Genomic DNA, 14297 nt, shown 5'->3' with positions numbered 1-14297 from the left:
TGTTTCAAAAAAATTTTTGTCTCTGGGAAGTGCTGAGAAATAGCTCTGAGATAGATGCTGAGCTGATATAGAAATATAAGTCTCTTTCTCTCTTTCTGTGATATTCTTACCTTGGCAAGTTATTGGTTTTTGATGCAACTTGATCAACTCTGTGGAGTAACATGACCATTAATTTGGCATTCATTCTGTACTTAGACTATTAAATTAATAAAATGACTCATAAAATCATCTCAAACAAATAGGATTACATGTCATACACAAAATCTATTTAGGATTGATTCCTGCCACAATATTTTCCATTTGAACACTAACATTATATTTCATCAGACGTAGAGTAGTAAACGATCACACTCATTGTTTTTCTAACTGATCGTTGCTCTTTTGTCAAATATTGATCAAATTTCTGAGTTCCATCAATGGCTGAATGGGTCAGTTCATATATCACCCAAATCCAACACTGTCACATTGCCAAGGAAGGACTCAGTCATCATCTCAACCCCATGCTGAGGTAGCTGATGTCAGTTAGATATAGAAAACACAGCAGCTCTCTTCAAATCATTGGAGGGAGTTAACGTTTTGAATTCTCTTTTGCACTGAAGAGAGGTACAAATGTAGTAGGTTTTATACTGCTGAAAAATTGGAGAGGTCAGGTTGGATAAACGGGAATTTTAGAGAGAGGTTAGAGGGAGCAGAGAAATTAAATGACAAATCAGTCATAGAACAAAAGGCAAAGGAGTCGATAATGGTTGGAGCAAAGAAATAAAGCATTAGTCCAGAATAAATGCAAATGGTGAATAAAGAGCAACTCTGTCTGAATTAAAGAGATATGTAAATAATGTGAAGACTAGCACTTGGCAGAGCAGAGCAAAAGGGGCGTCAGAATGTAGAATTGAAGTGTTTGAGTCCAGAAGGTGATAAAAGTTTTTAACTGAAAGATGAGAGTGAAGATCTGAAATTGGTGAAAGGGCCAATCCAGAAATGTGAGTGAATGATCAGTGAGGTTGAAAAGGGGACTGTGTTAATGTGGTTCCTGGTGATGAATGTACACTATTTGGACAGATGACAGTTCAAATTATTTTATGATTTAATGTCATTTCAAAGATTTTACACATCTTTTCCTTTGGGATAAAGAAAATTAAATATCATCAGCTATGTGCTCAGTCATTTAGGAATGTGTAATCAATCACGGTGCTCACAGCACTGAGGAAATGGCTGGTCCAGTCCAATCTGTTAACTAACTCATATTTATGAAATGCTGTTGAGTATTTCATTAGGTATCAGAGTTAGTTAGTGGACTTCAAGTTCTCTTCTATTTATTCAATGTAATCATTTCCTACTTTGTCTGGATTCAAGGCTAAATGTATTACCAAGGAAGATGCCAACCCAGACAGCAGAGGGAGGTCAACATTTCATATTGAAACCTGTGCTTTATTGGTTGATGGTATCCTGGGATTGCGTGTTGAGGCACCACAATAACAGTAAGTGTCCTCGAGTAAGAGAGGGAGATGCATGGGCCATGGTTCTCACTCCTGATCGTTCCTCCTACGTTTCTAGTGGTGTGTGTGAGAGATGAGGACAAGAATGGGGCTCAGCTACAATACTAGAATCAGAGAAATGTTGTAAGGTACCAGTATCTGAAGAGGTTTCTCTTTGCCAATTGAGTCTGCATTTGTCTTTTTCTTGATGCGTTCTTCCTACTCAAATCTCATTCTCCTTTGTATATCACAGTGTAATGCCATTCTCCTGCTCAATCTCACACTCTTTAATCTGTCTAATGCTACTTCCCTGTTCAAATACAGCATTCTTTTACATCCACTCCATATAATCCCATTCCTCACTAACTCCCTTTACCCTTCAATAAGATAAGTACCTATGCTGTTAGGGACAAGGTACTGGCTTAGGTATAAGATTGGCTGACTGGCCGAAGACAGACAGACAGTGGAGATAAAAGACTCTTTTTCAAGATGGCATCCAATGACTAGTGGAGTTTCACAGGGGTCAGTGTTGGGACCACAACTATTTACTTGATGCATTAATGATCTGGATAGAGGAACTGAGGGCATTGTAAATGACATAGAGATAGGTGGAGAGACAGATAGTGTTCAGGAAGGAAGGGGCTGCAAAAGGACTTGGTCAGGTTAGGAGATTGGGCAAAAAATACACTACATTTGGAGGAACAGTGGAGTAGACTATTTTCTAACTTGGGAAAGGGTTTGGAAATCTGAAGCACAAGGGGACTTAGATGTCCTACTTCAGGGTTCAGGTTCGGTTAACATGCAGGTTCAAATGGCAGTTAGAACGGCAAATGCAAATATTAGCAGCCATTTCACGAGGCCAGAATACAAGAGCAGAGATGTACTGCTGAGGCTGTATAAGACTCTAGTCAGACCACATTTGGAATATTGTGAACGGTTTTGGGCCCCATATCTAAGGAAGGATGTGGTGACATTGGAGGGGCTGCAGAGGAGGTTTACAAGAATGATCCCAGGGAAAATGGGCTGGTCTTATAAGGAGAGGTTGAGGATCTGGGTGGCTGTCAAAGTGACAGCTGCACTAAAAAGTTTCTACGGCGGGCTGCTTCTAAGGAATCCTGGGAGGACCTGGCAGTAGGTGAATACTCCTGCCTGTACTGAGACGAAAGTTAGGATGTGTAGGGTACGACTGGGACATGGTGCATAGATTGTGATCAAGGTTTCTGAAAATAACCTGAACAATCTCACTATTCCTCACAAAGAGAAACTGTCCATGAACTCACTAAGACTTACACGGAGCAGATCTCTTGTAAAATCCAGCCCTTTGTGTGGTCAGTATAAAAGAGGAACTTTTCTTGCTGTGGTATTAGCTGCCTATAGAAATAATCTTTACTGTTGAGTTTCTGGATATTTGTTAGATTTGTTAGATTAAAACTCTTAAAATGCAGAATATCTGCTTCAGCTATCAGATGGAAATTTGAATTTCTTTTTAGACTATATCAGTCTCGACTGATAGTCAAACCACTACTGACTGTTTCATGAGTCTGTCAGGCAAGGCATTTATAATCCTAACCATTCATTGTGTCAAAGAAGAATTATTTCCTTTCTCCCTGGCTCTTTTGCTAATCAGCTTAAATCTGTGCCCTGTTTTTGGGAATAATTCAGCTCTTGAAAACAATTTTTCTTCAACCGTATCTAAGCCCTTTATGATTTTAACCACCTTGATCAAATCTCTCATTAGCCTTCTCTGTTCAATATCTCACCATATAACTTGGGAAAGGGTTTGGAAATCTGAAGCACAAGGGGAACTTAGGTGTCCTACTTAGGTAATCCCTCATCTCTGAAACAATTCTCTGAAATCTTTTCTGTACCTTCTCCAATTCTGGAAACCTGGTCTCCAGATTTGGACACAATCTCCAGCTCAAACTGAACTCACGCTAAGAACATAAGAAATAGCAACATTTGGAGCACTTGGCCTTTCAAACTCCTGCACCATTCAATATAACTATGGCTGAGTTTCCATCTCAATTCCATAAAAGCAATATCCCAATATCTCTTCATTCGGTTACAGTTCAAAGATACATATTAAGTTAAGTCTCGGATATTATCAATTACTGTTTCATGTAATGTGTTTAATGACTCCTACTTCTAAAAAGAAAGAGAGTTACAGCAGAGGTCACAACTGTAAAATGTACAAAGGCATTTCTCTAAATATTCCCCTTCTATAAATAAAGTAAACAAAAAGAGTAAATAAAACAAAACAAAAAAAGTAACTTCCTTTTATAAGTTACCAGATATCCATGGTCAACAAAAAAAAGTTATCATTTGTGAACAAAACCTATTTGTTTATTCTGGTCTGTCCAACTTACATCAGTCTCTGCATATTCACAATCTTTAAATCATGCAGGTTTTCAAATGGTACATAAGAACACTGTCACTGGTGATCATCTGGTATCTGACAAGTCCTGGGAGGATGTATCATCTCTGGGGTGTTAGTCCCAAGGTGAGTGCTATTGCTATGATAACTATTGTTGCAAATTAATTGTCTTTGTTGGGACATGGTGGCCCTCTGAGATTGATATTCATTCAATACTTTGTGCAGTTGGTGACATCATAGCTTCTTCATTGGCTGTAAGCAGTAAAGTAGGAGCTGCTCTGGTTGTGTGCACATGTCTGGGTGGCTGTCAAAATGACAGCTGCACTAATATTTTCTATAGCTGGCTGCTCCTAAGGAATCCTGGGAGGACCGTGCAGTAGGTGAATACTCCTGCCTGTACTGAGAGAAAAGTGAGGATGTGTAGGGTACGACTGGGACATGGTGCATAGATCGTGATCAAGGTTTCTGAAAATAACCTGAACAATCTCACTAGACATCAAAAAGAGAAACTGTCCATGAACTCACTAAAACTTACATGGAGCTGATCTCTAGTAAAATCCAGTCCTTTGTGTGGTCAGTATAAAAGAGGAACTTTTCTTGCTGTGATTAATATATTAGTTGCCTACAAAATGTATGATAAAGGTAATGACTGCTCTACACAGGTCCAATGTTGCCTGATATGACTAACTTCAGTTGACAATGTTGATTGCTTGTACTCCGACTGCCTGACCAAGGCTCAGTTCTGACAATGATTTGACAAATTTATGAAGTTTCCTGATTTGTGCTTTCCCTCACTGCTGTCACTATTTCTAGCTTCAGTAGTTTATTAACTGTTGCAGGGGAACAGAATGGACACAGAATGACTTCATTATTTGGACACAACTACTTTGCATGCAGTTTGTAAGTATTCTTCTCAACTCTCCATTTCTTTGTACAAGTCTGTGATGGATTTACTTGATTTATTTTTAATGACTCCTTTGATGATTTGCACAGATGCTTCAGCCTTTTCTACTTGACTCAGAATACAGTCGCTCTGATGTGAGCAGTCAGAGTCAGGATGCTCTCCACACTAAAGTTGAGGAGCCAAATGTTGAGCAGTCCACTCACCATTTTATCTCTTTCTGCCCTATTGTAGGCTGTTTTACTCTTCGATTGAGAGAGGGGTGGATTGTGAAAGTAGGAGGCACTGTTATTCCTGTTGGTGTAGAGAGGGAGGTATCCTGAGTGAATAGGCAGCACAAAGAGATGCAGGATTAGTGGTATTGGGATATAGCTGGATGGCAGTGAGTGGGAAGGTGTTGCAGATGATGGTGAGAACAGTAGAGTCTGAATCTTGGTGGGAGATGGGTACAGTAGCAGAGATGGATTGAATATGAAGTATCAGAAGGAAGATGACAGCATTTATGGTGGTTGAGTGAAGAACATCATTGACTATCTTCCTACAATGTTATGCATTCCTCCAGAAGCCTGATGCAGTCTGGTGTTTTGTCTGTTGACCTTGGAAGAAAAGGGCATCCTGTGTTGGCACCACACCATTTGGCAGGACCTCCAGGTCCTTGCCCGTTAAGTGGGAAGCCTATTTCTCCGTGTCTGCCAAGTCTGAGGTAGGAACTGCAAAGGGCAGCTCCTGACTGATGATGCTTCTCCCTCTGGGTGTAAAATGAGCTTGGAAAGATAACATGGGCCCAAATGATCCCAGTCTTTTGGCGGATTACTGCTGAATGGCGGGTTGTTCCAGGAATGGCGTATGGTCAGATAGAAATGGAATTGGTCATGAGGGTCACCATGCCATAGGGATGGGGTAGGTAGTTGGTGAGGTGAGTTTGGTAAGGTTCAGTAAAAACAAAACTCACTAGATCTCTTAGTGAGCATTCCTCCGAAAGACTTGCCTGAACTCCCACTCAGCCCAATGAATGTAAGTTTCAGTTCAATCACTGTGCTGCATTTGTGACATTCAGAGCTTATTGAGATGTTGCTTCTCTTTCAATCTGGAAGACTTCATACTCTGTATTAACATCCTTAACCTTCTTCATAGGCACTGCTGCTTTCGACAGCATGGTTATTATATACATCTGTTTCCCTTCCTTGTCAGTCACTTCCAAGTGATATCCATCAAATGAAGTAAAATGTTTTGCAGATGTTTTGGAACAATAGAAATGGTTGACAGAAATGTTTTGTGGTCAGAATCCACTCCCAAACAGGTATTGATTAAAATGCTCACAAATGGAGATAGTAGCCAGGCATTCTTTCTCAAACAGGGTGGAGAGCCATTCACACGCTGGGTACAAATGTAACCAGTTATCCTTGCTGCGTAAGGGTTGCTCAAAGTCCTATCACATTGAAAGGTACACATAGACTCAAAGTTATACAACATGGAAACTGACCTTTCAGTCCAATTCATCCTTTCAGCCAACCAGCTATCTTAAATTGATCTAGTCCCATTTGCCAGCACTTGGCCCTTATCCCTCTAAACCCTTCCTATTCATGTTCTCATCCAGGTGCCTTTTAAATGTTGTAATTGTACCAGCCCCCATTACTTCCTCTGGCAGCTCATTCCATTCACGCACCACCCTCTGTGTGAAAATGTTGTCCCTCAGGTTCCTTTTAAATCTTTCCCCTCTCACCTTTAACCTATGTCCTCTAGTTCAGGTGGTTCCTCAGTACTGCCATTGTCATCACTATTTGTTTGATTCTCGTGAAAGCCACTTCATTTTCTTTGCCCCAGTAAAACTGCACGTATTTAGCAATGAACTTACGAAGAAGTTCACAGTCTCACAACAAAGTGAGTAGAAACATTGCTTAGTAGTTCACAAATCCAAACAACTCATTGTGCCGCTTTAACTCCTATGGACTACTGCATGTCTGCTACTGCTTTCACCTTGTCAGGGTAAGATCCTGGGTGAAGTGTATTTGCTGTTTGGATATGATCTGTGACCTTGACTTCAGGTAAATTCAATTGTATCTGTTCCTTATTCTGCTTCAGGTTGATCTAATGAGCTCTCTCTAGCAATCACACTAGATCATGGTCATGGTCTGCAATGGCTTCGTCCATTGTATTTCCACAAGCACAGACTAGCAGTTTATCCACAGTCGCTCTACTCTGGGAAGGTCACTGACTATTTCATGATCTCTGGGTTGATGCTCTTCTGGAGCTGTGGAAGTGCCAAATTGCATTCGCGATCATCTGTATCTCCAGTATGCCATCCAGAATATCGTTAGAAAATGGCTGCTTTCCTCCAGCTTTACCTGCCTTTCGAGGCTGCTCTGCCATTGATTCTGATCATGGCTGGTCCTCCAAGTCAATGCCTGTTTCTCATTTTCCTCCACATCCTTTGATCCCTTTAGCCCAAGTGCTATACCCAACTTATTCTTGAAATCATACAATGCTTTGACCTCAACCTTTTCCTGTAGTGGCAAATTCCACAAGTTCACTGCTCTCTGGATGGAGAACTTTCTCCTCATCTCAGTCCAAATGGTTTACCCCCTTTCCTTCGACTTGATTCTGTCATCGTGAATATCCTTCCTGACCTAGCCTTGTTAGAATTTTATTGGTTTCTATGAGATCAGCCGCTCATTCTTCTGAACCACCCTCTCCTCACATACATAGTCTCTATAACTTCAAAGTTGTGTTGAGATCTTTTGAACCTATGCATACATTTAGCTTTCCAAACCTTTTCCATGGCTACCAAACTCTGAAGCCATTCTGTAGGAGTTGTCACTTATTTGATTATTCTCTTCTTTCCCAGCTCTCCTATCTCACCTTTAAGTTTGGAATTGAGGATAGCTGGAACTCTCCTTGGCAGATGCTGCTCTAGTCTTACTCTTTCATCCATTTCAAGGTGATAAGACGTCCAAGACTTATAAAAGCATCTTTGCAATCTTCCAGCATTTGGTCAGCAAGTAATGGCATAACTGCCAGTGAAATATAATAAACCACTTTAGGCACATTTAGTGTTACTGGTTCATGCTCTGATGAGATGAATGGATTTACCTTAATGTCTACTCGAGGGAACTGCAGATCTTTAATCTCTCCATACCATTGGGCTCTTAGCTTGACCTTTTGGAGAAGTATCATCCCACCTTGTAACCTCTGCCTTACTATCAAGTGATTCAGTTCGGATCACCATCTTGAGACACTTTGCACTGGTCTGCAAAGCTCTAGATGTGGCATGTAGCGCCAGTTCTATGCTGAATGCTCTCACTCTGTTGTCATTGTTCTAACTGTCACAAACCATTAGTCCAGGTGATGCTAACCTGTTGTATGGTGGAGAGTGTTTAGTCAGAACCACCATCCGACATCTCACCAGCAGCCAGCTTTTCTGGTTTCTCCTGCTGCTTTCCAACTAAACCTTTGCATGCAAAATGATTCAAGCAAACGGATTCCCACTTTCCCCATATTGGACAAACTTCCTTTCCCTTGGTATGGTGTCCTCTGCAATATTTATATTCTGGACACGAGACTTGATCTGTTTGCTGACATTTCTGCAAATATTTTTTATTGCAGAGTTCAAACTCATCTTCAAATGTCTCCAGCTTGTTTTTTTTTCTACTCCTTAGTGAGATCTAACAGCTAGCAACACTCTTTATCAGTTCTAATTCTTTCCTGTTTTGTTTTACAGTATCTGGCTCTCATGCAACTCTGAAAATGCACACAATTTCACCTGGACAATTCTGACATTGTGTTTTACAGTATGTTTTAGTGGCTACTATTCTAAACTGAAAACGTGGCACAGCAGATGTCACATGACTAGGGCAAACCACAATTACATAGTGAATAAATGCATTTCTTTAAACACTGATTGAGCATCCACAGCCCTTGAGGGTAGAACATTTTAGAGATCCACAATTCATTCAGTGAAGAAATTTCTCCTCATCTCCGTTCTAAATGGGCACCTCCTTATTCTGAGACTGTGACCATTAGTTCGATATTCCCAGCAATGTGAAACACTCTCTCAGAATCTAACCAGTTATTCTTCGAAATTCCAGAGTATGGTACTTAATCTCTCTTCCTAAGATGATCCTCTCATCCCAGGAATCAGTCAAGTGGAACTGCTGTTGCACTTACTCCAAAGTTACTGACTCATCTGTGAAGGGGATCCATTTCTATCCCACATCCCCTTATAGGAATGTACCAAGACTGTAGAATCATACAATCATTGAATTCCTACATTGTGGAAGCAGGCCATTCAGCCCATTGAGTCTACACCAACCCTCCAAAGAGCATCCCACCCAGACCTACCCTACTACACCATTACCTTGCATGTCCTGTGGCTAATCCATCTAGATTGCACATCAGTGGACACTCTGGGTGATTTATCATGGCCAATTCACCTAACCTGTACATCTACCTTAACTATTAAAAGGCTATCCATTTTTCTTTTACATCATTCTGTTCCTGCCTGGCAGACCTTACATCTAATATACCTTGGATACATCCCTCACTTAAATTAGCCCTTTCTTAGTTATCTTTTAAAATTCTAGATTACTTGCCTTTTGCCATCTGTAAACCATACAAGAGTGCCATTGTAATAATCAGTAGCAAAGATCATGATCCTCAAGATACTGCCTTGATTGTGACATTCTCCCCTTGATCTATTTTATTCTCCAGAACTGAATCCAGAAAATGTCCCCTTCCTAGTTGGGTACAGAGCAGAGAGATCAAGAAAATTCTCCTGAAAACATTTTAGAAATGCTTACCCTTCTTTGGACTACTAATAGAGTCATAGAGATGTACGGAATGGAAATAGACTCTTCGGTCTAACCCGTCCAGATATGCCAACCCAATCTAATCCCACTTGCCAGCACCCGGCCCATATCCCTCCAAACCCTTCCTATTCATATACCCATCCAAATGCCTCTTAAATGTTGCAATTGTACCAGCATCCACCACATCCTCTGGTAGCTCATTCCATACACGTACCACCCTCTACGTGAAAAAGTTGCCCCTTAGGTCTCTTTTATATCTTTATCCTTTCACCCTAAACCTATACCCCCTAGTTCTGGACTCGCCCACCCAAGGAAGAAACTTTGTCTACTTATCCTTTCCATGCCCCTCATGATTTTATAAACCTCTATAAGGTCACCCCTCAGCCCCCGATGTTCCAGGGAAAACAGTCCTAGCCTATTTGACCTCTCCCTATAGCTCAAATCCTCCAACCCTGGCAACATCCTTCCGATAGGAGGGAGACCAGGACTGCATGCAATATTCCAAAACTGGCCTAATCAATGTCCTGTACAGCCACAACATGACCTCCCAATGAACTTTCCTTGGCATCAAATCTTGAAGTAGGACTTAAACCTGAGCTTTTAACTCAGACAGGGACACTATTCACTGCCTCACAAGCCCATCTCAGAGAGGAATACTACCACATCCTGTTATATCAGCTATTGGGCATCAACAGGCTTATGTAGTTACTGAGCCATACACTTCAAAATGATTTAAGGCTCAATCCACAGTTTGTGTTGAGTTGTGTAAGGCAGGGCAATGCTAAAGGTGTTAGAATCAATCTCAGTGCCCCAAATTAACAAGACCAAAATCATGCATCTGGAATACTATCTAGTGAGCTGCTGTAAATGGGTTTGAGAATGGGGTACACACAGGATTAATGTGTGAAAGAAAAATTGGATCCTGTAACGATTCAGCATCCTCAGGAGAGGAGGGAAAGTCAAGAAGGGACAATAATTGTAGAGGACTGGGCTTCAGTTACTTTTTAAATTCTGTACCTCTTAAGTGTTTCACTCTCATAAACTGCAATATGCAACTGATTATTAGATCACGGTCTTATATATGGGATTTAATAACTCTATCTCTTTGGTTTTAAATTGAACTTCCTGGGGGACACATTAAAATGGTGCAGACGAAGATTCTGAAAGGAAAATTTACAATAAATGGAGATAAATTCCAAATTAATCAATGCATTTGGACAACTCAAACTCAATAATTCCATAATGAAACACAATACTTGCTCTCTTTTCTTTCATTATGCTTTGTTTTCATCCAGCCAGCAATTAATTTCCCTTATCAAACTGGATGGAAAATTTCTGAAGTCAGCGATGGTTCAGTGGGTTTAAGACCAGACCTAATCCAATGATTTGGGTTTATAATCCAGGTTGACACAGCATATTATTAAGAGCATCACATCTTGTTTTTTAGATTTTGTTTTAGATTCCCTACAGTGTGGAAACAGGCCCTTCGGCCCAACGCCGACCCTCCGAAGAGAAACCCCCCCCTATATTTACCCCTGACTAATCCACCTAACTCTACGGGCAATTTGAGGCACGGATTTTAAAATGAGATTAAAACTTTGAACTAAAATCCCATCATTCCCTTCAGGGAATGTTACATCTACAGTCATTATTTTGAAAAACAGCAGGGATTATTTCTGATATCCTGATCAACATTTATCCCCCTCAACCACCTTCAATAAAATAGGTGCCCCACTGAATTTCCATACTGGCTGAAGTCACCATGAAGGCCCTGTCTTTTCAACCTTGCTCCTCATATGGGACATAGTGACCCTTAGATTAAACCACTAGCCATCCCGCTATAATCAAACAGCAGCTAATGGCCTTCTGTGGCGAAGGCCACTTTGACTATAGCTATTTGTTAGGTCCTGCTATGCACACATTTGCTGCTGTATTTCCCATATTATGACATTGACTACACTACAGAAGTGTTTAATTGGCTGTACATCACTTTGGGACATCCTGGGGAACCCTATAAAGGGAACTTTGGTTTTAAAGGAGCTGTTCAAGGCTCCCTTTTTTTAAAACCTGAGACTATTAAATGCTCACAATGGCCAGGTGATGGCAGCAAACTGCTTTTTACAAGTGGCAACTTCTCTAAATATTGTTTGAGGAAGATTTATTGAAGCAGTTCTTTCTGTTCTGTAAGCCTCTTACTTCATTTGCATTTGAAGACCAAAAGGCATGAATGAGACAGATGGTGGAGCAGAAAGTTATACGTTGGAAATCTAAGGATAAGTGGAGTAAAAAAGGGTGAGGAGTAAGGAGAGAAAGAAGAGGGGAATAAAGAAAAAGTAGAGTGAAAAAGAGAAGGAAATAAAATTGAGAGTCAGAGAAAAGACATGCACTAAGCAAATTGTGTGAGTCAGAGAGGAGAGAAAAAAATGAGAGTGAGGAACTAGGGAGAGAGGAAAAGCAACCTAGGAACTGAAAACAGGAACCAGCAAGACAATTCTGATTCTGGCTGGTATGGATGGGTATATGAATAGGAGGGGTTTGCCGGGTGCTGGCAGGTGGGACTAGATTGGGTTGGGATATCTGGTCAGCATGGATGGGTTGGACCGAAGGGTCTGTTTCCATGCTGTATATCTCTATGACACTATGACTCTATATGCAGTGATCCAGTCAGGCTGCAGCTTGTGTATCTGCATGTTCCAAATTCTACTCCTATGTGCCAAAAGCAAATGAAGTTTGGATGTGGAAACGAACTCTAGTCACTTATTCTAGAGTACATATTCATGAACAACATTGAGGTTACATTTCTCTAGGCTACATTGATGATTTATGCCACTTATCCCAGCAACACGTCTCCTTCGGTAATTTGCCTATTACTTTCTACCTACTTTTAAGGCCGGTCGCATTCCCTACAATTGCTGAAGATATTTGGGTTAGTAAGACAAGTTAATTACTTAGACATAAAAGGGGAGCTGAGTGTTCACTTGGGGTGATAAAGGAAATCTAAACTGTAAACATGTGCCAGCTGACCAGAGAATACGGTTAGCACTGCTACCTCACAGCACCAGGGACCCAGGTTCAATTCCCGCCTTGGGCAACTGTCTGTGTGGAGTTTGCACATTCTCCCCGTGTCTGCATGGGTTTGCTCCGGTTTCCTCCCACAATCCAAAGATGTGCAGGTTAGGTGAATGGGCCAATGGCAAATTGCCCATAGTGTTAGGTGCATTAGTTGGGGGTGGGGGTGGGTTGCTCTTCGGAGGGTCGGTGTGGACGTTGGGCCGAAGGGCCTGTTTCCACACTGTAGGTAATCTAATCTAAATACACTGCCAGGACATTTTACATTCTTTCAATTTTGTTTTTCTTTCAGCTGCAGAAATAATCTGAAAAGTAATGCTCTGTAAAATATATGAGAGAGAGGGAGAAAAGTGCACTGAGGAAGCCGAAAGACATAAGAACTGGAGAGGGAGAGTGCGGAATAAATGTTTAAAAAAGGAGGGAGTAAGAAAGAAAATGAATCAGTGGTTGGAGCAAGAGGTGAGGGGATAAAGTATAATATTGAAAGAAAGGATGTAAAAGAAATTAAGAAAAATAAAGGGAAAAGACAAGCATGAAGGAACAGTAGATGAAAAAGATGGTGAGGGGATACAGAGCGAGAAAGGAGTGCAGATGGAGATTAATGTGGGTCTCCATTGCTGATTACTTCCAATCCATTTGTTGCTGCAGTCTAGGCCAGGCTGGTATCAGCACAATATTTAGCAGGATTTATCACCACAAACTTTACATTTTTAAACACAAATCGAGGATTTCAAGCCTTGACAGCTTGTTTAATCTCACATCATCCCACTTCAGCTATCCAAATACAACTTTATATAAGGAAATCTTTGAGAGATTCCAAACGGTTTAATGTGGATTTCTCAAATTATTGCAGCAGTTAAGCCTTTAGTCTCTCCTTCCTTGATAAGAATGTGAAATGATAATTAATGTTTCATCATCAGAATAAAATTTAAAAGCAGGGCACAAATTAATGGTGATATACCAATATTGATGCAAAAATCTAAAATAATAGTAAAGAATAATTAAACTGTTTGCTCTTGTTACAGGTTCATGATTTCAAAGATTGTGAAATACTGGAGCATCTGAAGATGTGAGTGGAGCACTTTCTTGATGCAAGCAAGAGAATTTAACAGCTGGCAAAGAAAATGCCTAACAACTACAGGACAGTTAAGAATGGAGAATAACAACAGGAAGCAGGAAGATTCTTATCAATCTTAGGGAGAAAAATGACAGGAAAACAAAGATAGTCCCAAATCATCTCAGAGAAGCTGCAGGAAAACGCAAATATTACCCACCTAATGAGAGAAAAAGACTAAAGGAAAGCAGAAATAGTCCCAGGAGAATAGTTTTGCCTTCCCAGAGTTTCCTCCATGTAATTAGGGAATATTCTCATTGCAGTAGTCAATGGAGTGGACAGGAGAGGAAAGAAAAGCGGGGATTGGAAGAGAGGAAGTGCAAGAGAAAGGCAAGATGAATGGGTAGAAAGTGGGAGAGAACTGAAGGGTGGGGAACAGATGAAAAGTGGAAAGAGAAAGGAAGTAGGGAAGGCAGATGGGAGAGGAAGATGAGGAGAGGGGAATGGAGTGGGGAAAAGAGGAGATGGGAGAGTGGAGAATAGGACAGGGAATGGGATGATAGGGGTAGGCATGAGGAGAGGTGAGGAGACTGAGATGATGGAAGGAAAGGACAATGAG

The sequence above is a fragment of the Chiloscyllium plagiosum genome, chromosome 21 (genome assembly GCF_004010195.1).
Source record: "Chiloscyllium plagiosum isolate BGI_BamShark_2017 chromosome 21, ASM401019v2, whole genome shotgun sequence".
NCBI lineage: Eukaryota > Metazoa > Chordata > Chondrichthyes > Orectolobiformes > Hemiscylliidae > Chiloscyllium > Chiloscyllium plagiosum.
Note: the sequence above shows the minus strand (reverse complement) of the source record.